The sequence below is a fragment of the Neophocaena asiaeorientalis genome, unplaced genomic scaffold, assembly GCF_003031525.2.
Source record: "Neophocaena asiaeorientalis asiaeorientalis breed wild unplaced genomic scaffold, Neophocaena_asiaeorientalis_V1.1 scaffold150, whole genome shotgun sequence".
Classification (NCBI taxonomy): domain Eukaryota; kingdom Metazoa; phylum Chordata; class Mammalia; order Artiodactyla; family Phocoenidae; genus Neophocaena; species Neophocaena asiaeorientalis.
In genome coordinates, this window is record NW_020176571.1 from 21,728,188 (window position 1) to 21,752,873 (window position 24,686).

Consider the following 24,686-nt stretch of genomic DNA (forward strand, 5'->3'; position numbering starts at 1 on the left):
GCAGATAATATAGTATTAAAAAATGGAGACCTTCCCCTGTTCTTTTCTCCACTGCTTTCACATTCCTAATCTCCTGTAACTAACACAATTAAAAATTGTTTGAATATCCTCCCAGACATATACAACGTTCATACACATAGGTATGCGTACCCGGAATGTTTTATTGTCTTACAGAAACGCTATCATACTGTCGTTTTGCTTAGCAGCTTCCTTTTTCTTTGTCCAGTGTGTCATGAAACATCTTTCCGTATCTGTATACAGTTGACCCTTGAACAACATGGGTTTGAACTGCACCGGCCCACTTACACGTGAATTTTTTTCACTAAATACTACACTAGTATACTGTGCACCATTGGCTGAATCCTTGGATGCGGAACTGCAGATACTGAGGGCTCAATGTAAGTTTTATGCAGATTTTTAAATGCGCCAAGGATTAGTACCCCTAACCTCCCCTACGCCCGTGTTGCTCAAGGGTCAACTCTATGTAGCTCTCTCATGTTTTAATAATGACTGTGCAGTATTCTGTTGGACAGATATGCTATAGTTTTAATATTTACACGGTTTCCAATTCATTATCTCTGAAATGTTGCAATGCGCATCTAGGTACATAGATCATTTTTTATAGAGTCTTATGTGTTGCGAGGTAACAAGGTGTTTTTGTTTATTCATTTATTTAACATCTTCATTGGAGTATAATTGGTTTACAATGTTGTGTTAATTTCTGCTGTATAACAAAGTGAATCAGCTATACGTATACATACATCCCCATATCCCCTCCCTCTTGCGTCTCCCTCCCACCCTCCCTATCCCATCCCTCTAGGTGGTCACAAAGCACCGGGCTGATCTCCCTGTGCTATGCAGCTGCTTCCTCTAGCTATCTATTTTACATTTGGTAGTGTATATATGTCTATGCCACTCTCAGACTGGTATGTATATTTAAAGTGTTGATAGATGCTGCTAAGCCTTCTTTAATAAAGTGTATTGATTTATACTCCCACCCATGATTTGATGGACTCTTTACAGGACACCCAAGAAACTTGATAGTTGTGGATTCTAAGGAGAGGAACTGGTATCTGGGGCATAGGAGAGAGGGATGGAGACTTAATTTTTAGAACAGGTCCTTTTGTACCTTTAAAATTTTGTGCTGTGGGCACGCATCATCTATTCAGAGAAAAACAGCAGCAATCACATTATTGGATTTCCTCTTGTCCCACACCTTAACAGGTGTTGTGCTTCACCAGGCTTTTTCGTACTATTTAAAATAAAGGGTCTTTTTTAATGTATATTTCTTTGATAATTAGAAAGGATGCTTTAGCTTCATTTTATTGAATTTTAATTAAAAATTTTTATTTTAAATTATGAATATATTCTCACCCTAAAAACAGATAACTCAAACATTGAAGATAAAGCCTTAATCTCCCCCATCCATGCCCCTTTGTGGTGCTGCCACCCTTGCTGTTGTCCCTAGAGCTGCCAGGCTGCCAGTTGGAGTGTAACCTTGTAGAATTACTCTCTGCATTTAATATGTCATTTTGGTTTTTGTGCCGGTTTCTTTTAAACATAAAGGTACTTACGGAATATGTAGCCCCCAAAGGTTTAGGCATTGGACCAGTGGGTGTGAACGCTGGGTCCCTTCCCTTTGTGCGTGTGTGTGCTGTGTGGGACATTGAGAACTTACTGAATTTCGAATTTTTGATCTCCTTTCTTCTTCGAAACTTGAGGTAATATATACAGTCCTCTGCATATAAGAACAAAGAATGAATATACTTTTACCTCCAAAATCATATTTAAGGATATTTGAAAGGAAGTCAAGTGTGTAGTTGAAAAATCTTTAACATTCACATGGCTCATTTCACAAAAATATAATTCTCTGAACTTAATTTATCATGATTTACCAAGCCTGGTTATATTTTCACTTTTTCTAGTTGATTTCTAGAAGTTGAATAGCAGGGAGATGAAGATACACTAAAGGTAAATTTTTGCAGGACTAACTTTTCCCTTTTGTACTAATCATACTTGTTTTTGCTTTCCTCCCAAAGTCTCCCAGTTCTTCCACTTAGCCTTTGATGTGTCTGTCGTCTAATATTTTTGTACAGATGATACTTTCAAGTTCCTGCCAGAAAAATTCCAGGAAGACCCTTTTTATCTTGCCTTGCAGGTCTCTCTCACCTCCCTCCTTCCTCCTGATCTGCTCTTTGTTCCCACGATGTCTCTTCTTCATTCTCCCCGGACACCAATCCCTTCGGACCCCCCATCAAGGGTGGGTCTTCTCACTGAGGTCCCCCTATCACCCTAGAACCCTTTGTCTTCCTGTCTTATGCCACAACTGTCCTGTGACCTCCGCTTTCAGGCTGTAGGGCACTGGCAGGCAAAATGATGAATCCCTGCTCTCTTCAGCGGACAGATAGACAACAGCCCTTTGATTATTCATATCCTGTTTGACTTCCTAACCCATTTCCTTCGATGACTATTACAATGGTTTTTCACAGTTTTCAAGTCTCAGTCTAGAGTCCTCACTCAGTCTCTAAGGATGACATCATCTCCTTTTTTAATTGAAAAGATCTAGGTCAGGGGTCACAAACTAAACTGCCCACAGGGGCCATCGAAATTACTGAAATGAAAGAGGAGATGCGCAGGTGACAGCCGTGTCGCAGGAGGGGACGGCAGCAGTTGTCCTGTGGAAGCCTGGCCCAGCGTTGCCCATCTTCTCTTTTCTCTAGAAGAATCAAATGTCTGGTTTTCTAGGTGAAATCTCTACAAGTTTGTATTATTTTTTTGAAACTCTACAGAGGCGGGCAAAGCAGATCTGACAGCTGGTCATCTTGACTTTTAAGCTTTGTTTTCTCTTTTCACTTCAACATATTTCTGTCTTTTCATTTACCTCCTCTTCTTTGTCTCCAGGGTCACTCATTTTCTTTCCTGTCTTGGGTGTTCAGGCGTTTCCTCCCCATCACCTTTGATCTGCATAAAGACCTTCAGAAGGTCCCCTTTCCTGAAGAACAAATAATTCTTCAGTGCTCTTGCGTCTATCCCATCCTTTCTTTATTCTTTTATATTGAGTTTGTTGAACAAGGGGACTACATTCATTGCCTTTACTTCCTCACTCACTCCTTTAACTTTTCCCATCTGTCCTTTGTCTTCACGACTCCGCTGAAGCTCTTTCATTCCTTGGATCCTGTGATTTGTACTAACCTGAATATTCTTCTCCGAACACTACTTCTCCATCTGTTTTCATTAGCCCACCTTGCTACATCCTAAACATATTATTTCTCTGAGGTTTTCTCCCTGGCCCTCTCTCTACACTTTTCCCCTTGGTCCTGGTGGCCCACTGTGTGTGATCTCCCAGTCCATCAAATTCAGCACGTTCCAGTGGGATTTATGACATCACCTTTCTCCCACTCCCAGCTCTTTGAACTGACTTATATCAGCGTTAACGGCACTGCTATTCTTCCCAGGCATTTAGGTTCAAAACTTGGGAGCTGTCTTTGAGTTCTCCTTCACCTCTTCTCTCATATTATATTACAGTATATTTTCTCCATACAAAATATAGCTGGTGTCTGTGCCTTCCTTTCTTTGACTTGACTCTGAATTTGGGTACAGGTGGTCTCCTTCCACCTCCTTGTGTCCATATGAATTTATATGAAACACAGCTCTGACCGTGCCACTCAGTGGCTCAGAAAACCTCAACACCTCTCAGTTACTTACCCAACCTAGTCCAGTCTCCTGACCACCACTCATCAAAGGCTTTTAGGATCTAGCCACCTCTCTCTCTTTCCCGTCACACGTCCTGCACTCCATCCAACCAGAACTACTGCCATTCTCTGAACAGTCTCCACACTTCAGCCCCCATGCTCGCGTTTCCTCTGTCTGAAACTCTGTTTCTCCTTGTTTGTTCCAACCCTTCCTGTGGTCTATTGAACTTCTATACATTGGTTAAACTTTCATCTTACACATCATCTCTTTCTTAAATAGCACCCCCACAACGACCCTGAACTTTATTTTTCCCACCTGATTTTTTTTCCTACCATCTCATTTCCCCCCTCATGTTATATTATGTTCCATTACGTTCTGGATCATTAGCCTACCTCTCTTTCCTCCTAATGGACTATAAACTTCTTTTTTACAGACTGTGCCTTATTGTTAAATTTTCACTCCCTGCAGCACGTAGCCCAGTGGTGGGTACGGAATACATATTTTAAATGAGAACTTTGGGGTTATTAATAATTAAAACATAGGCCATTGGATTTCCTCTCCCCTGAAAGCCAGCAGATAAGAATTCATGAAGTGTCTATGCTAAACATCAGGCTTGGCACATGGCAGCCCCTTAGTCAAAGGAAACAAAAATTGCTGTCCCTCACTTGAATGCTTCCTAAACAGGCAAGAAGATTACTTCTGTGGCTGTTCAAGGACAGCTGGTTCTGCCTGCTGTTTGCAAAATATGGAAGATACATTATCACACGGCAGGGGTGGTTTTTGTTCAGAAGTACTGCTATAGACAGAAATTGGCAAGAACTCAACAATTTAGTCACTTAGTTGGGGAAGAAAAATGGGGGCACTTCAAGGTTGAGCTTTAGTTTTGAAGAGACTTTCACTTTTTTTTTTTTTTTTGCGGTACGCGGGCCTCTCACCGCTGCGGCCTCCCCCATTGCGGAGCGCAGGCCCAGCGGCCATGGCCCACGGGCCCAGCCGCCCCGCGGCACGCGGGATCCCCCCGGACCGGGGCACGAACCTGCGCCCCCGACATCGGCAGGCGGCCTCCCAACCACTGCGCCACCAGGGAAGCCCTTCACTTTTAATTAGGGATAATCATGACTTTTAAAAGACAATAACTTTTTTTTCGAGAGTTTACTGTGTGCCAAACTCTTTTTCTGAATGATCTCAATGAATTCTCCCACAGTAGGTGTGAAGTATTGTCTCCATTTTACAGATAAGGGCCCTGAAGCCCAGAGAAGTTAAGTAAGCTGGTTAAAGGCACACAGCTGGGATTCAGCTCAGCTGCTTGCTCTAGAGCCCCCTCCCCCCAGCCTCTGTCATACTAGCAGAGGGAGTTGGGGAGAGAAGGAAAACCTCAGTCTGGAACATTTGTTTCCTATCCTTGTGATCTAAATACTACTTTATAAGCCCAGGGCTCAACTTCTGTTCCTGCTCCAAAGATAATGTTATAGCATCCTTAAAAATTGGCCCTCAGTTTGTTTTCCATATTACTGAATGTCACCAGAATGGACAAGTACTCTGGTTTTATTCAGTATACCACGTGATATCTCTGTTTCCCCCTCTATCTGTCAACAAGGGACAGGAAAAAAATTAACCAACCTGAATTTTAGAAGTGAGCTGGAACATGTTAAGTTGCACCTGGGAATGCAGTCAGACCGTGGAATACCCTACAGGACAAACAACCCAGTTTCTTCAATAAATAGCTTGCAAGGAGAAAGAATAGAGATGAAGGGGGGAAACTGTAGATTAAAAATTCTTAGGAAAATTTCATAGGAAATCTCTGTACCTTCTCTCAGTTTTGTTATAAACCTAAAATGGCTCTTAAAATATAGTCTTTAAAAAAATGAGCCAAAAAAAAAAATTCTTAACAAACCTATCAACCAACCTCCATGGTGGACCCTGAGGCGATCCTAATGCAAACAAAGAAAAAAATTTTTTTTTAAAATATGACTTTTATGAGACAGTTGGAAATGTGATTGACTGGAAATGTGCTGGGCTTGAAATAGAAATTCCTCTTCCTAACAATAAGACTTATTGCTAATTTTGGGGGGGGGTGATAATAGTTTTATAGTTATAGTATCTTTTAGGGAGGTATACTATAATATTCATGGAAGAAATGTTAGTATTTCTGGGACTTGCTTCAAGGTAATATGGGAGTATGGGTGGGAGGAGTGTAGCTGGAATAGGATTGGCCGTGGGTTGTGATTGTTGAAGCTGGTGATGGGTGCATGGCACTCGTATTAATCTACTTAATGGTTGTATATCTTTGAAATTTTCTGAAATAAAGACTTGAGGGGAAAGTGAGCTGGTAAATTCAACTTATGGTACTATTTCTAAGTCTAAGAGGGTTGTTTGGCCTTCATGAGGTTTTATCCTGACTCAATATTCAGACCAAGTAGAATCAGGCACTGATTCAAACCCAAGATAAAGTTTATGTCTCTTTATCATTATGGAGAAATTCCAGATTTAAAAAAATTTAAGGGCATTGGAAAAATAGTAAAATTTGCCTTCAATGTAACCTCTATTTATTCTTAAGAGAGGACACTGAACGGATCTGTAGTTCCTTCAGAAAGCCAAGGCCCATCCTCATATCATGAAAGAGGGGCATTAGGGTCTGATGGGAAAGAGGAATCAGTTATGGCTGGTCAGGCAGCTAAGCAGATGTAGCAAGAGTAGGATCAGAAGTTATTTTTTCATGTTTTCTGGGTCATAGAAAGGTTTTGGGTATGGTGGGTCACGCAGCCTCCCCGAGCCAGCCTTCAGTGTCCCGCGCGTGGTTCCTAGCCTCTCATTCTCATTCCTCCCTCTCCAGGACCCCTCCCATCTCCCAGGCCCTTCCTTCCTTCCTTCCTAAAGTTCTTCAGTGGCTTTGTTATCACGGCTGGTTCTTTCAATGCTGGCACCCTTTTGTCTTTAGGTCTTCTCCCCTGGCACTTATCAAAACCCATCTTGTCAGTGGCCACTTACAAAATGATGAAGGTCAATCACAGATGAGCCCAGGGCTCTCTCCTGAACTCTCCAGACCTGTTTTCCCAACTATATTGTATGCATTCACCCTGTGGTTCCATGGGCATTGCAATCTCAGTGCGATCAAAATTTAATTTTCACCCCCCATCTCACACATACGCATAAACGCACACACATATACACGCATACACTTTGTTTTATATTCTCTTCTGAATTCTGTCACCGCAAGTCAGAAACCATAGAGCCATCACTGGCTTCCGCCCCTTTGTGCCTTGATAAATCTAAAGCTTTTCTCAGCCTCCCTCTCCCCTCCGTTCTCTCTGCTAGTTCATACTTTCAGAAACCATAATTGCATCCCTTGCTTCCAAATTTGATATTATCTCCAGAGGGATCTTTTAAAAGTGAAATTTTGGGACTTCCCTGGTGGTCCAGTGGTTAAGACTTCACCTTCCAGTGCAGGGGGTGCAGGTTCAATCCCTGCTCGGGGAGCTAAGATCCCACATGCCTCCCGGCCAGAAAACCAAAACATAGTACAGAAGCAATATTGTAACAAATTCAGTAAAGACTTAAAAAAAAAAAAAAAAAGTCTGCATCAAAAAAGAATCTTAAAAAAAAAAGTGAAATTTGATTGTTTTTCTCCTGTTTTAAACCTTCTGCAATTGTCTCTAAAACTTTCTGTTAGGGTACTGCTGTCACTAAGTTCGTGAGCATCTCCGTCAGTCTATGTATATTTATTATAAAATAATAGATACATTATTGCATGAATATTTTAATTGTAAACACACAAAAGTGGGAATTAACAGGATCTAATAAATGTTTTAAAAATAATTTTATATTTATTAATGGTACAAGAAAAACAATAAATGCTCTCAGTTTTAAAAATGTTTGGCTTTTTGTCATATTGCAAAAGTTAATTTATAAGGTACATATAGATCCAAATGGGAGACATGCAGTGCTTACTACTTGTTCGTTTTTAATCCTCCAGCTCCAGAAAAGTTTGGTTGAAATCAGCCCGTCAATTGCAATCTAGTGTAGTATTCTGAGGGGTTAAGAACAGACCTTCTAGGGTTGAAGCCTAGGTTAGAATCCTGTCTTGACTATTTACTAGATTAGATGCTTTGCTAATCTGTGTCTCAGTTTTTACATCTGTGAAATGAGGTAATAGTAGTCTCTCCATCAGGGGTAGTGTTGAAGATTGAATGATTAACACACATCAAGCACTGAGAACAGGGCCTGAGCCATAAACAGTAAGCCCTCAATAAATGGTAGCTATTATTTTCTTCTTTAATGTTAATGAATTCTTGAAAACAAATAATGGGAACATGCCACAGTTTGCTATTTTTAATAGGGCTTTAAAAATTAAAACTCTTAATTTTGTACATTTTAAGGCTGAATAGAAAATTCTGTGTTCACATTTTTAGAGAGTACAGATAGGAGAGGTTTTATAGATGTGACATTATTTGGGCAAAAAGAAAACATAATGGAAATATTTTCAAACTTCTATTTTCAAAATACATGTTCCTTTCAGAAACTTTTCTTGCTGTGAGAATGTCATCTTTACTTTAGAGGGACTAGGGACCCCTTATGGGCTGTGTGATTTGAACAAGTTGTGTCCAATTCGCCAATTTCTTGTGTCACTTGTGCTTGTGTTATTGGTGTTATTATCCACCCATGGTTACTTTAAGCCATTTGTCCATTTTGTGGTTAAATTATAACGATAACATCATCCATCCATCCGTACGCTTACCTGGGTGCATGCAGACTGTAATACCTTGTAGTCCTCAGAAGGACCCAAGGAATGAGGACTCCTCGTGGCTGTGGAACTCCCCGTCTTCCTTCAGAGACCTCTTGCATCCTGGGTGACCAGCTGGCATCTGTCTGTACTGAGATAGAGTGCCAATAGCAATCCATTCATGAAATGTTAGTAAAATTTGGTCTCTCTTGCAACAGAAATAGTTGCCGTGGCTGACCATGTCTTCTGGGCCAACTGTTGAGGGTGCCCATGCTGGTCCACGCCTCTGCTCTCCCCAGGCCCTGCATGCTCCGCCTCACTTCAGTTATTCCAGTGTATTATATACATTTTATATAGCGACAGAGGGTAAATATCTTGGATCCTGTTGTCTTCAGTTAAAAGTATATCAAACTTGGGGCTTCCCTGGTGGCGCAGTGGTTGAGAGTCCACCTGCCGATGCAGGGGACACGGGTTCGTGCCCCAGTCTGGGAAGATCCCACATGCCGTGGAGCGGCTGGGCCCGTGAGCCATGGCCACTGAGCCTGCGCGTCCGCAGCCTGTGTTCACCAACGGGAGAGGCCACGACAGTGAGATGCCCGCGTACCGCAAAAAAAAAAGTATATCAAACTGTTTTGTTTCTTCATGGTCTTCATTATGACAACCTGAGTGGTTTCTTAATTTTTTTATTTTTACGTGCCAATATTAATTAAACCATTTACTATCCCTCTAAAAATAGATATTCAGGTATTTCCAGTTACTTATTTTTATTTAGAATTCTGTATTGAACACCTTTGTGTATATTAAATTTTGTTTTAGGCAAATTATTTCCTAAGATCAGTGCATTGGAGTGGAATTACTAAGTCTTACTGCAATAGAGCATTAATGCTTTCCTCAAGTACGAAAGAATTAAATCCATTGCCGCTAACCGTGAATGACCAGCAATTTCACTACAACCTTGGAAGTATGAATGTTAGGATTTTTTGTTTTGGTATATGTAAAATGGTAACTCAGGGCTGCTTAATATACATTTTTAGTTAGCATTTTGAGTGAAAATTTCCCCATGTTTTAATTTATATAATATTTTTCTCCTAGGAGATTGGGGCTTAGATTTATTTTCCTTAAAAGTATAAACACTTAAAGTTGTATTTTATATACTCTATAGTAATCATTTCCTTTATCCAGTATGGCATTTCTATTAGCATCTCTAATAAAAGGATACCTGTAATATTATTCTGCCCATTTGTTGGATGAGGAAACTTGAGGCTTAGGTGAAGTAACTTGACCAAAATCATATACGTGAAAAGCTATGGACCTGGAATATTAAAACCCAGGCTGATCTATTCCAAATTCTACACTTTCAGTCATCATGCTCTGCTCTCTTTGACAGAAATAATACATGATCTTTAATGTAAAATTATAAAATACAGATAAGCAAAAAGGAAAATAAAATCACATTCATCTGAAATTCTACCACCGTCAGCATGCTGGTCTATGATAGCATATCTCAGAGGAGGAAAGAAGACTCACAGACAGACCCTGGGAGTAGGAGAGGTTTTGAAAAAACATGGGTACACTTGTCCATTCATTTGCCACTTCACCTGCCCCCGCCCCTGCTCATTTCTCTCTATTGAAAGATATGTGACTGGTAGTAGACTTCTGCAGGGTCAGTGATGAAGGGGAAGAAGGAAGTATTGAAAACCATAGATGGTTATCCTCCCTGATTTTTTACCTTATGTACATGTATATTTACAAAAATCAATATATCATGAACATCCTTCTGTGTCATTAACCATTGGTAACCACACCCTTCTAAACCTTGACCTGCTTAATATTCTATCTAATAGGTGTACTTCAGTGTAGCTATTGCTAGACACAATTAGATTGTTTCTGTTTTTTCTTATAAATAACGTTGTGAAAATTAGGTACAAAAATCCTTGCCCACTTCTCCAAGCATTTAGTTTAGCTTAACTTTAGTTAATGTGGAGTGCTGGGTCAAAGGCTACTACATTTTTAGGGCTTATGATAACCACTGCCAGTTGCCAGTATACCCTTGAAAAAGCCATCTACCAATTTGGCCCCCATTAAAATGAGAAAGAGGAAAGGGGAGGAAAAGAAAGAGAGCAAACAATTTCTTGATAGCATGAAGGGGATAAGAAAAGCTAGGGTGTCAGCCTTGGACGGTATGATTTGAAAGAAGTGGGGTTGCATTTTTGTGGGATAGAACCTTTCGTGATAGAGGTGAGCTTCATTTTGTCCCTTATATATTTTTTCTGATTGAAGGTTAGGGGTACATGAGGAGTGGAACATTAAATGTTTCATCCTGTATCCTTTTTTATAATTGCTATGGATTCTCTTTTGAGATTTAGAAAACTTATAGGTCATTGTATCTTTCTGCATATGGAAGCTGAAAATCAAATAGGTATTTTAACTGCTGTTTTTCTAAACGAATACATCTTATTCTAGTTTAAATAAGTCTATAAAGCCCCAGGTCTTATGCTGGTTGACAGGATTTTTAACAGGAGGTAGCTGAGTTGGACCTATCTTAGGCAGGAAACTCTCAGCTTTGGATATACTTGGACACTTCTTTATTATAAGATGGTCTTGTATTTTGAATGTATATATGTAAGCCTATATATATATATTCAATTCCTTATATTTCAGGAGCGTAATTCTTAGGAAATAAGTCAGTGAACCCACCAGTCCATTTCTTTCTAAACACACATGATGCAGAGATCATGGGCCTAGTCTGACAATGAAAACACACCTATCCCATGTGGGGCAGTTTAACGGGAAGAGTCCTTACTGCTGAGTCAGCAGTGATGGAGTTCATAATGGGTCAGCCCACTTTCCAGAGCTATGATGACCTCACCGGGGTATGTTGGTTCACAGAGTTCTACTGGCATGATAAAGTGTTATATACCAGTGAGCTGAAGTCATTGTGTTTATTCAAACAATCACCATACAAATTTAACACTAGTTCAGAGTGCTCTTTCGGAATGAATGCTGTGGGATCCAAGTGGTTTGATCTCATATTTTTTGAGTGATATTTGCAGTAACACATTAATTAATGATAGAGGAGGAAGGACTTGAATCTATAGGATTTCTTGGGTATGGAGACCGGAGTTTTAGGGGTAGTGCAGTTGTTTTTCCTATATTTTCATAAGGGACAGAACATTTATAGAATATTTTTCCCTCTGAGGACATGACTGACTGCAGTCAGCAATCTCTGATTTCTACCAAACTACCCCAGTGCTTCAAGAAGTGTGCAAATAATGGGAACATCTACTCTAAAATTCTTGCCCCCAGATGAATTGAAATCCACTGTTTAAATGTAACAGGTAAATTTTACATTATGGTTCGTAATATTTTTCATATGAAGTTTTAATATGTTGTTATGTAAGATTTTCACTGTGGCCCATGATATTTGTCATAAAAAAAATGAAGTTTAAAGTATTTGTCACAAAGGAAAATCGGTGTGCCCGGAAGCTGAGCTGTGTTCATTCTCTCACCTCCACTCCCAGCGTACTGCCCCATAACACGTGCAGTCGTGCGTATATTTATTTTTACATAAAACTTTATGGCAGACTTTAATCACTTCAATCAATTCAGTAAAAAGTGCAAAGAATAACAACCTTTGAATTCCAAAATTTCTTAGAATCTTTGAATTAGAATCTTTTTAGGAAATAAAAAATAATTTGCCAATATTGGCAAAGCTGGGCATAAAACTTTAGAATTTAAAAAAAGGCAAGCTGGGCTTCCCTGGTTTCGCAGTGGTTGAGAGTCTGCCTGCCGATGCAGGGGACACGGGTTCGTGCCCCGGTCCAGGAAGATCCCACATGCCGCAGAGCACCTGGGCCTGTGAGCCATGGCTCTGTGAGCCTGCATGTCCGGAGCTTGTGCTCCGCAACGGGAGAGGCCACAACAGTGAGAGGCCCGCGTACGGAAAAAAATAAAATAAAATAAAAGATTAAAAAAGGCAAGCTGTTACTAAACAACACAAATATGATTGTGAAACAACATGTTAATTTAAAAACATGTGCCCTTAGATGAATGGATAAAGAAGATGTGGCACATATATACAATGGAATATTACTCAGCCATAAAAAGAAACAAAATTGAATTATTTGTAGTGAGGTGGATGGACGTAGAGTATGTCATACAGAGTGAAGTAAGTCAGAAAGAGAAAAATGAATACCGTATGCTAACACATATATGGAATCTAAAAGAAAAAATGGTTCCAAAGAACCTAGGGGCAGGACAGGAATAAAGATGCAGGCACAGAGGATGGACTTGAGGACACGGGGAGGGGGAAGGGTAAGCTGGGATGAACTGAGAGAGTGGCATAGACATATCTACACTACCAAATGTGAAATAGATAGCTAGTGGGAAGTAGCCGCGTAGCACAGGGAGATCAGCTCGGTGCTTTGTGACCACCTAGAGGGGTGGGATAGGGAGGGTGGGAGGGAGGGAGATGAAAGAGGGAAGAGATATGGGGACATATGTATATGTACAACTGATTCACTTTGTTATAAAGCAGAAACTGACACACCATTGTAAAGCAATTATACTCCCATAAAGATGTTAAAAATAAATAAATAAAAACGTGGCCCTTATTTGATGTAATATGTCAGTAGACATTGTGAATACTAAAATTTTGCAACCTCGAGGGAAATTTGACTATTGAATTTGATTTTGACATGGAAAGTGGGATCACTGAGGACTTTGGGACCTCGGAGATTATCAGGTTGTTCATTCAGCTGGTGTTTACAGCATGGTGCTTAGTACCATGAGAACACACAAAAAACTGGACACTTAACCTTTTTAACACTGAAGGGATTAGTCTGAAGCCCTTTGTCCAGCCTCAGATTTTCAAATATACATGATGTATAATTTCTTCAACTCTTTAACCTCTGTTTTTTTGGGGTTTTTTTTTTTGGCTAAGAGTCATCACTTTCTTGTACCACTTCACTTGATCTTTATTTCTATCACTAGTCCTAGCCGTTAGCTTTTTGTCTAAACATCCCACATAGAAGTAAGTTTTCAGTCTGTTCATATGAGTTACTGGAGGCAGAAGACAAAGCCGTGTTGGAATACAGATGTTTATGTTTGGCTGGGCCCCATGTCACTAGCCAAACAGCCCAAGTTTTTAATTTAAATTTACTTCTCAGCTAAACTAGCCTTATTTGTCAGGAACCTTGAACCTACAATTTGAAAATGCCAAGGGTCTATTTGAAAGAGTCTATTCTTTGATAACAAAATCTCATTGAGGAGGCAAAACATACTTTGGGATATTTAAACAGTGGAAATCAATGTGTGATTAGATGCCCAAATGAATGAATAGGTTGAAACATGAAACGCTGTTGGCAGTGAGAGATGGGAAGACTACATGGGGGCATAATATGAAAGGCTTTATTATTTGAACAAGACATGAGGACTGGCTACAAATATGGTTTGGGGCATGGTTAGGCATCAACCTGATTTATTTGATTGTAACTCCTACACACCCTATTTCTGGTCAAAGGGAGCCAGGATTTTGGACCCAGGACTATCTGGCTTTGAAGTTTATGATGTAAACCTTTATCCTATTTAGTTACCCCTACGACTTTATGAACTCAACCACTCTATAAGGTTCCCCCCTTCCTTCAAGGTCTGACTCAGTGATGGCCTCTCTCTAACATCTTTTTAGATCCCCTGATCTGGGTCCTGTAGCACTTTGAACCTTTAATATACATCTTTAGTTTAGTCCTTTATGTACTTGTTTCCCATCCTGGATTGTGAAGATCCAACCCTCATAGGAAATACAAATTATATTCCACAATATTTAGCACAGAGATTTGGCCTGTACACTGGATGCGATGTTGGCAGTAGAAGTGAAAAAAGGGGAGTCTGGATTGAGTATGGCCTCAGAAGCAAGAGTAGAGAGATGAAGCGTGAGTCGACATGATTTGCTGGAGAAAGAGCAGGCCATCCAGTTTACATGAAAGACCAAAAACAGGAATAAGATTGGAAAAGTAAGTAAGGGATAAAATGAGGAGGGTCTTAAATGTCAAACTCAAGGATTTGGACTTTGCAGATATGGGAACCAATCAAAAACTAGCCTAAGAAGATGGCTATGATCATCTCTATCTAAGTGTGAAGTTGGTGATGAGTAATTTAGCGGTATATTTGGATCATATAAACCTATCTTTCAGTACAAAAGAGCACTGGGTCACATCTAGGTGACACATTTCCGCCAGACATCCTGGAGAATTTCTGGATGTGGTGGGGATGACTCAGCAAGGGGATGTCTTCCTGAGCCATGTAGTGGTTGAGAGTCTGGCTAGTGCTCTCTTGCTGCAGACATGAAGAGTCGTCATTCCATAATTTCTGTTGATGCTCCCTCAGCCTTTTCCCAAGTGGAAAAATGGTGGTGGGACTTCCCTGGTGGCACAGTGGTTAAGAATCCACCTGCCAACGCAGGGGACACGGGTTCGAGCCCTGGTCTGGGAGGATCCCACATGCCACGGAGCAACTAAGGCCATGTGCCACAACTACTGAGCCTGTGTGCCACAACTACTGAAGCCCGCGTGCCTAGAGCCTGTGCTCCCCACCAAGAAAAGCCACTGCAATGAGAAGCCTGCGCACCGCAACGAAGAGTAGCTCCCGCTCGCCGCAACTAGAGAAAGCCCGCACACAGCAATGAAGACCAAACGCAGCGAAAAATAAATAAATAAATTTATTTTAAAAAAAATGGTGGAGGATAAGAAGCAATGGGAACAAATTTGGAAGATAACTTAGTCCTGCTGGTTAAGTCTTTATCCTGAAGGCTTTCTGAAGGGCCTGAACTGCCCTTTCTGGAGAGGCTTTGTTTACCAAGGGAAAGACAGACATTGGTCAGTTTGTTTGAGTCTTTGATTTCTCCTGGTAAAAAATAGAGTAAAAAATAGGTAAGAATAGGCTTTTATATTCCCAATACCCCAAGATTAGCTGTAATCTTAGAATCAGAAGGGTCTTAAGAGTCTGTGGAAGTCCAGTTATATTATTATTATTTTAGGTATCTTATCCTAAACCATGCAGAGGTGTACTTTACTGTACTTACCTAACATTTCTAACTAACCTTTTGAGATTTCCTTTTATTATCTGTGACTTTTATGAAATTAAAATTATTATCAGTACAGCACAGAGAGTAATAATGCCAGCACGGGACCCAGGTTGCCTGAGTTCTGTTCCCAGTTTTTCCATGTAACAGAAATGTGACCTTGGGCAGGTTAATTTAACCCCTCTCCCTCAGTTTCCTCATCTGTTTCATGGGGATAATCATTCACTTCCCTCTGTTTTTGCCAGAATTAAATGAATGAATTTGTTGTTCATTTATTAAAAGTAAAGCCGTTAGAACAGTGTCTGGTATACAAGTTCCTAATACATATGACTTGTTGTGTTGTAAATGAGAAAAAGTGTCAATGGTGAAGTGACTTAGGTAGTTACCCAGCGAGATGACTACACCAGGATTAGTGTTTCTCATTTCAGGATTTAGTCCACTGAAATAGCTGTTTCCTAGACCAGAGGTCAGCAAACTTTTTCTTAAAGGGCCGGATCAGAAAACAAATATTTTATATTCTGCAGACCTTACCGTCTCTGTTGCAACTACTCAACTCTGTCCCTGTGTCTTGCAAAAGCAGCCGTAGATGACATGTAAACAAATAGGCATGGATGTGTTCCAATAAAACTTTATAAAAACAGGTGGCAGACCGTATTTGCCCTGCATACAGACTCCTGCTTTAGACACGTAAGTCTAACATGAATAGAAACTTCGGATTCCATTTAGTTTTAAAATATGAAATATGGCATTATTATAGTAAACAGTAACTTTGCTTCCTAACGATTATTAGTCTAACATGTTGCTCTCAGTTATGATGGTCATGCTTTACAAGATCAGAGGGATTTAAAAAATAAGCAGTAGTAATAAATGTGTTTTCCATCTCAAAGGGATATACAGAAGTCACTTATTTAGTGGTTTGGAGAATTTTCTTGGTATTTGAAATCTGAGATTTGGGAAGGATGTTAAGGGTTTGTTTTATTAAATGGATGCAAATACAGGCTGGGTTTTGTTTTTTGTAACCTCTGTATAGGAAAGGTTTGTGAGTCATATAAAAAGTTGTTTGTAATTATCCTTGTCATTACAGTAAGGGTTTTTCTGCTAGAAATGTTGTTTGCATGGGTTCAGATTTTTTTATGGCTTACTTTTGAGTTTAATAATGTGTTCTTGTTTTTAAATTAAACTTGTCAGTGAGCCTTTTTGTGAGTGGCTGACTGTTGGTTAGTTCATATTTATAGCTTACATCTGTTTCTAAGGAAATGACTAAAGTCTCTTGAATTTGATCAAAACTGTATCACAAAGGATATCTTTGACTTATTTAAACAAGGCTCACAATGGAAACTCAAAAAATCTAGTGGTTCATGTTTATAAATGTTTTTATGTATTCAGTCCTGGTTAGGCCAAATAATCGGAGTTCTGTGCTAAGGGAGGGATTGAATATACCCATTGCCTCTTAGTTAACCTGAATTCCTCTGGAGCAAGTTCAGGCAATACTTTCTTTTAATACGCTTAAAAAAAATTGTTTTCTAATTTTACATGTTGCTTTGAAGTGGGCCTTATAGAACATAGGTATATTTTTTTCTTCTCCTTAAACTGTTTCACTGACGTTTCTCCTTCCTCATTCCTGTTCAAGGCCCTGGCATGTGTAAAGCACCTAAACTTTGCACATGTAATTTCTAGCAAGGACGCTGATGGGGATGGGGCAGGGCCTGGAGAAGTGACTGACTCACAGAAATCTCTGCGTCTGGCTCCCTGCTGGAGCCCCCTGTCTCCCCACCTCTGCAATATTCACAGACCCTCCCCACCCTAGTCTCATGCCCTCACTGTGGGTTCAGTGCTTGTCGCAGTGTAGGGGCCCTCCTTCTGCCCTTTGTTCCAGGGCACTGGGTGGCAAGGAAGAGAAGGCCTGGCTCATGCCTGCTCAGACTCAGGCTGACCTGTGCTCCGGGACCCAGGCTGGAACTCACATTTTTCCATAAAGGCCCTGTTAGAGATGGTGGTTGGATTTTGGTGTGATTATGTTTCTCGATCAGCTACGTTATAAGCTCATTGGGATTTCTGCCCTAGCTTTTTTAATGTAATCACTGTTAACAGTTTGCACCCTTTTATAAGCAGCTCAAGGAACCAATTCTCCAACTAAATCTTGGATCAAAGTATAAAACAGATAAAGGTGAAATTGCTCTGCCTGCTACCACACATCCACTCAGCCCCGCCTCTGTTCTCAGAAGCACCTGGGGGGCAGGGTTCCTAGACACTCACTTTGAAAATTGCTGATTAATATACGTGTTTACTGTTGGAGCACACACTGGTCTTAAAATCAGGCTTGCTTATGTATGCATTGTTAATTGCTTAAAATTTACCTGGATCGGTGGGTATATAGGGTCATATATGAAGTCAGCTTTAGGGGAGGCTGAATGGACAGAATCTTACTTGAGCTGAGAAATTCCTTCAAGACAACCTCTATCCCCCGTACATGCCCAAGTTCCATTTTAGTAACACATTTTATTTCAGTGTTAAGCACCTGCCTCTTCTGAAGCTCTTTTCTTTTTATTAAAATGAAAATGTTCTCAAGAACCATATCCATTAAGTTGTTGGAATTTTGGAGCTGATCCTATCGCTTCCCTGATTAATCAAACATGTGAGATCACTGGCTCCTCAAAAGGGCAGAGAGAAGGAAACAGCTACACTCCTACTTCATAATTTTGTCTAGAACTGGTCCTGATCATATATACATTTGAAAAGCACATGTGAGGTAACATCTCTAGTATTTAACTTGGAGACACTCAGCTTTCTCATTTGGATGGAGGTAGTTATGAGGTATTGGAACTTTTACTATTCCTAAGCATTCCTTCACGACCAAAATATATGGTAGTACTGTAATGGTGAGGATATTCATGCCCAAATATATACTACTGGGAATTTTTTCTAAGTATACATTATTTGAAAGAGATACAGGGGCTTCCCTGATGGCACAGTGGTTAAGAATCTGCCTGCCAATGCAGGCGACATGGGTTTGATCCCTGGCCCAGGAAGATCCCACATGCCGTGGAGCAACTAAGCCCGTGCGCCACAACTACTGAGCCTGTGCTCTAGAGCCCGTGAGCCACAACTACTGAGCCCGCATGCCACAACTACTGAATCCCACGTGCCTAGAGCCCATGCTCTGCAACAAGAGAAGCCACGACAATGAGAAGCCCATGCACCACAATCAAGAGTAGCCCCTGCTAGCCACAACTAGAGAAAGCCTGTGCGCAGCAAGGAAGACCCAACACAGCCAAAAATAAAAACAAACAAATAAATTGATTTTAAAAAAACAACAAAAAATAAAATAAAATAAAAGAGATATGAGGGGGACTTATGTGGCAGTGCAGTGGATAGGAACCCACCTGCCAACACAGGGGACACAGGTTCAGTCCCTGGTCTGGGAAGATCCCACATGCCGCGGAGCAGCTAAGTCCGTGTGCCACAACTACTGAGCCTGTGCTCTAGAGCCTGCGAGCCACAACTACTGAGCCCACGTGCCACAACTACTGAAGCCTGGTCTCTGCAACCAGAGAAGCCACTGTAATGAGAAGCCTGCACACCAGAATGAAGAGTAGCCCCCGCTCACCACAACTAGAGAAAGCCTGCATGCAGCATTGAAGACCCATCGCAGCCAAAAAAAAAAAAAAAGAAAAAGAAAAGATACAGGAATCAGACAAGGTTCATTCATTTACTCAGCAAACATTTATAAAGTACCTAACATGTGCCAGGTACTTTGTACTATAAAAATTAATGATGGTGGGTTTCTGCTGAAGGTCAGGCTTCAAGGAATATTTGAGGTTGTCCAGTAACTGAGGAAGTAAGGAAAAAAGAACGCTGGAAGGGAGGAAGGAAGAGAAAGGAAGGGAGAGAAGGAACAGCAGAAAGACAGGTGGAAGGGAGTCAGTTAAATCTGTTGGTCCTTAACACATTGTATTGTTTTTAATTGCACACGTGTTATCTAGTTTGATGTTCTTTGCTTATATAATAATTTAGGTAAATTATATGGTAAATTATTATGGTGTGTTATAGTTTGAAGTGAGTTTTAATTTATCTTCTTTATATTTGTTTCTTTTCAGTATAAGAGAACTTTATGGATCAGATTGCTAATCAGTACATGGAAGATTTGAAGAGCTGAAGGAAAAAAACCAATATTAAACTTGTTTTTTTAAATGTAAGTAAACTCCCTCCTCATCATTGTTCATTTGTGACATCTTTAAGACCTTTCAGTACACTCAGTGTGTAAATTTTTTCCCAGGAGTAAAGTTACTTGACTATGTAGTCTACTTGTTAAGTCTGTGAGAATTTATGACCCACCACCCCCTTTAAAATTTTTTAAATTCTAAAGGCAATATGACTAACGTAGGTGGTTGTAGAACTTTGACATGTTGTGACAGTCAGTGAGCAAATCTTTATTTGCATGGAGAAAGGAAAACACAGACCTGGTTAACACATAAAAAACACTGCCCTTTTCTCAAATCCTTTATTGCTCTTCATCCCACAGGTCGTTTTAGTGCCCCATGTAAGTCAGTGAGAATTGTTGGTCGACCCATTAATGACCCCACAGGCTTAGAGAAGTGAGGTGTTTCCATATAAGCTCATTTACTCCTTTCCTCCCTGTTTCTTTTGCTCAGTAATCATAATGATACTTAACTATTTATTGAACTTCTATTAAGTGACTAGCACTTGACTAATTCAATTCAATCAATCCTCATTCAACGAATGCCTTTTCTGAGTGCTTGCCACGTGCTAGGCACTGCTCTGACACTACTACCTTGTGTTATCCTCCTGGCAACCTTGTAAAGTAGGAGTTAATATTTCAGTGATGGTGATCCAGGTGAGGATACTGAGGTTCAGAGAGAGGTAAGAGCGTGCAGACGATCACACAGCTTGGAAGAGGGGAAGAACGTAGGGTGTGAACTCCGTGCTGTCTGACTTTGCTGATTTGCCATATTCTAAATAGTGTTTAAACGCTCATCCTTGGCACAGTTGTTGCTGGAGCCCGGAACCTTCTGGGTTGTGTTCTTAACAGGAATGTGATCCTAACCCTTCTGAACCTTTGCTGTAGTCACAACAAGGAAGGGAGTTAGAGAAACATCCTCCCAAATTTGAGAGGTAGCTTTGGTACCTGGAGAGTGAGTTAAGAGATCTAATGTCTAGACCAGCCTGTCCGGGGATTTCCTGTGTGCCTTTGAGGTATTTAACATCTACAGGAAACAGTTACTCTTATGCCATTTAAGGAGAGCAGACCAGATGTCCTCCAGGGCGTCTTTCAGTCAGCTTTTTATTGAAGTATCTTATACACAGAGCAAAGTGCACAAATCATAAGTGGATGGCTTGATGGAATGATTGTCACAAAGTGGACACATCTGTGTAACCATCACAAGATAGCAGAAAATTACCAGCACCCCAGAACTCTCCTCCCCCTATCCCTAGAGTAACCAATTTCCTGATTTCTAATGCCATTGATATAATTTTGCCTATTTTTAAAGTTTATATAAATAGAATCATATAGTTTATATTCTTTTGTGTCTGGCTTATTTGCTTATTATGTTTGTGAAATGCCTCTAGGATACTGTGTATAGTTTATTTTTTTCATTTTCCTTACTATCATGGTATTCAGTTGTATGTTTACTTTGTAGTTACTGGCCATTTTGGTAGTTTCCAGTTTGGGTGTATTATAAATAGTGCTCCAATGAGTATTTTTGTGCATATCTTTTGGTGATGATTGTACTTTGGTCAGGGACAACTCAGTAATTTGGATTCAGCAGCCCTGTGAAATAATGTTGAAGTGAACATCTTTACAAACAGACAAGTTGATTTTAGGTAGACAGGTGATGTGTCTGCTTCAGCGTGATGTTCTAAGCATGCTGGTTAGGAACATAGATTACTCTTGGGGGTGTGGCTGGCTGGAAGCGCCCTCTCCTATGTGTGTGACGTGGTAGGGTTTTGCCCCCCTGACTGAGGAGGGCTTCGGTTGGGTTCAGGAAGGAATTACAGACAAGAAGAGAAAATAGATCCGGAAGACAGATGTGTCTGGGCTCCCCTAGAAACGGTTAGGATATTTCACCAGGAAGATCAAGAGCCTGGACAAGTGACAACCCAGAGGAGGAATCAGCTTCGGAGACCTGAAGAGTCTAGGAGATGAACAGAGAAATAAAAGTTGATCTGGGCAGGCAGGCTGGAGCTCTCAAAGCATTTTTTGAACAACTTTATTAAGTCTAACTTTTGTTTTAAGGAAGCTTTGAAGAACCAGTCCCTAAAGTATGAATCTCGAGTCAAGAATGAACCTAGTAAAGTTACCAAACTAAGAATAAATGTATTTTTCAAACAAATACAGGATGTGAGCATGTGGGCTTTGCCGGGAGACTGTTCTGTGTTCAGATCGCAGCTCTACGTTCTTTCCCTGTGATGTCTCTGCGCCAGCTTCCTTATGTGTAAAATGGGGACATGGACACACCTACCTTATAGGTTTTCTGTGACAATATACTTCGATAGTGTCAGGAGTGTGCTGCTGGGTGCATTGCACTGGCACTAAAAATAATAACCAATATTCTTATTATTTTTCTGATTATTATTACTGATATTACCCATTTGACTCTGTATCTGATACTTTGTAGAAGTTTCCAGATTATTTTTTTAAAATAGGAGATTAACTTAGTGGTTTTTTTCTCTTAAGTATGGTGAACACTAACAAAAATATTTTCCTACTTGTGCCGCCTTAAACTGAAACTCAGAGGAAAGATGAAGAGAAACATTTGTCTGTGTGTCCTTGGCAGGTCCCTCTCCAGGGTGTGTCAGTGAAGACACTCTTGGTCGTTGGAACTGTTTTACTCCGTTAGTTCAGGAAGAGACCAGGGGAGCTGAGATTCACAGGAAAGCTGGGTTATTTTGCACAAAGGAAATTCGTAATTTTATATATTACACTGTCAATTCTTGAGAGGCAGTTTGCAAACAAGTGTCCTTATGTACCAAGGAGCTTTGGTGAGAGGCTCTGTGGGTGATTCGCTACAGACCACAGCTGGTATAGTGTGTCCATTCCAACTGGCTGTGGTTGGGGACATCTTTCCGCTTGTTGATGAATTCTGGACTAGAGATTGGGGCAAATGGTGTAGATTAAGCTTGATTTTGCCCTCAGTGTGATTATGATCTAACAAATAAATAATCTGGTGTTCTAAAAAGGAAACTTTTAGAGTGAGTTGAGTCAAAGACAACATTTGACTCAAGACTCTGAAATTCTAGTTCTGACTTCCCTACAGATTAGCTGTGGGACTTCAGGTGTATTATTAATCCTGGGTCTCAGTTTTCTCATCTGTAAAATGAGAAAGTTAGACTGAGACTTTGAGGCAGAGGAAGATTCTGTGAATTCTGTAAATGTAATAATATCAAGTTTGGGGTGTAGCTGTATTTTTCTGAATGCTATATTCTTTCATGGGTTTGCCCCAGGTCAGAAGTTCTGTGACAGCAGGTTTTGGTTTTTATGATAGTAGGGGAAGGAGTAGTTTTAAGATATGACCTAAGTTCACAAAATAGTGAACGTCACAGCAAGTAAAAAACAAATGACCAGACTGTTGTGCAGGCCATATGAGTATATATAAATTCATTTTCACACTGACATTTACTTTAACCAGCTCTCGTACACTTGCTTTGTTCATCAAAGGATGTTTATATTTATGTTAAACTACATAAATAAATATTCAAGACATTGAATTTAAATATATGACATAGCTGGATTATGAAAGCTGCCTATGGCCTTATCTCATGTCTCTACTTAAATTCTCACTTCTCATGTTACAGTCCCACAGTTGGGAGTATCACAAAATTTGGATACGTTTCGTGGTTCCAGATGTTGAAGAAATTAGTTATTAAAAATGATATCTATAAACTAGCATTGAGGGCTTCCATGGTGGCGCAGTGGTTGAGAGTCCGCCTGCCGATGCAGGGGACACGGGTTCGTGCCCCGGTCCGGGAAGGTCCCACGTGCCGTGGAGCGGCTGGGCCCGTGAGCCATGGCCACTGAGCCTGCGTGTCCAGAGCCTGTGCCCCGAAACGGGAGAGGCCACAACAGTGAGAGGCCTGCGTACCGCAGAAAAATAACAACAACAAAATCTAGCATTGAAATGATTCAATGGATTCAACTGAATTAATAAAATAAGATTAACTACTAAATAGTGCTATCACTTAATAATTACTTTTAAGTTCTTACCTCTATCCTCTTATACCTAGGGGTATCTGCATGAAGCTGGTGTAGGAGGACATGTAGGAAAGATTTAAAGTAAACTGAGAACTTTAGAATGTTTGTACTTGAAGACATTTAGATGTTCTGGCAACTGACAAGTAGAAGAAATATCATTTGCCCAGAGTGCAGGCAGCACCCTGGTCTCTCCCATGTGGTAGTGGTTCTTGAGATCACGGGTGACGGTGGTGAAAGCTGTCTGGTTATACCACCTTGAGGTGGAATGGACCCAGGCACAGGAATGAAGTGGGACCTCAGCACGGCCTCCTCTTCATTAGGCCGAGGAAGGCCATGGGAATGTGCAGGACGCTACTCGGGCCTGCCCACTTGATCACTCCACCTGGTCGTGTAGTGGTTTCTAAGCAAGCGATTTGTAGCCACTGAGATAGCATCATCCCCCAAGAACAGCATCCAGCCCAGCTCTGTCCCTATGTGCCCTTTGTCCATACCCTTCTTGCAATCTCTATCACTTTAATTATTACATGGGGTTTGACGTTTTCTATCTCCTGACTATGTGTCTTGGACCAAACATTCTTTATTCTAGGCAATTTGAACTAAACATTCTGAAAATACTGCTTGGGGATGGCTATCTTGTTTGGAATCGTGTGTCACATATGTGGTTTTGTCTTGTGCTTCATTGGTTCTTCGTAACCTGAGGTAATATGTAAATGAATTTCTTTTCTTCGTGAAATTTACGAAAGCTTTTCCTTTTTATTTTTCTTCCCTTTAGTTATCTCTCTCTCTCTCACCAAATGTCTAAGATCACCTTTACAATCAAATGGAGATTTAGTTGGGCTGTTAGAACTCTTCCTTCAAGCAGACGCTTCCATGTGTGTGAGCATGTGGATGGAGTTGGAGGGCTGCTTGAAGCTCTTTGCTTAACTTGCCAAAGTCATAGGCATCTTTTTTTTTTTTTTTTTTTTTTTTTTTTTTTTTTTTTT

At 40.4% G+C, this 24,686-nt stretch overlaps 1 protein-coding gene across 7 annotated transcripts in view; it reads left to right on the top strand.

Annotated features, from left to right (window-relative positions):
• PPFIBP1 (PPFIB scaffold protein 1) overlaps nt 1-24,686 on the top strand; it is a 174,650-nt gene that overhangs the window by 34,868 nt on the left and 115,096 nt on the right. For all 7 annotated transcript variants that reach the window (XM_024733400.1, XM_024733406.1, XM_024733404.1 and 4 more), the window contains one exon: nt 19,589-19,683. The gene's annotated coding sequence lies outside the window, so the exon portion shown is untranslated. The remainder of the gene's footprint in view (nt 1-19,588; nt 19,684-24,686) is intronic.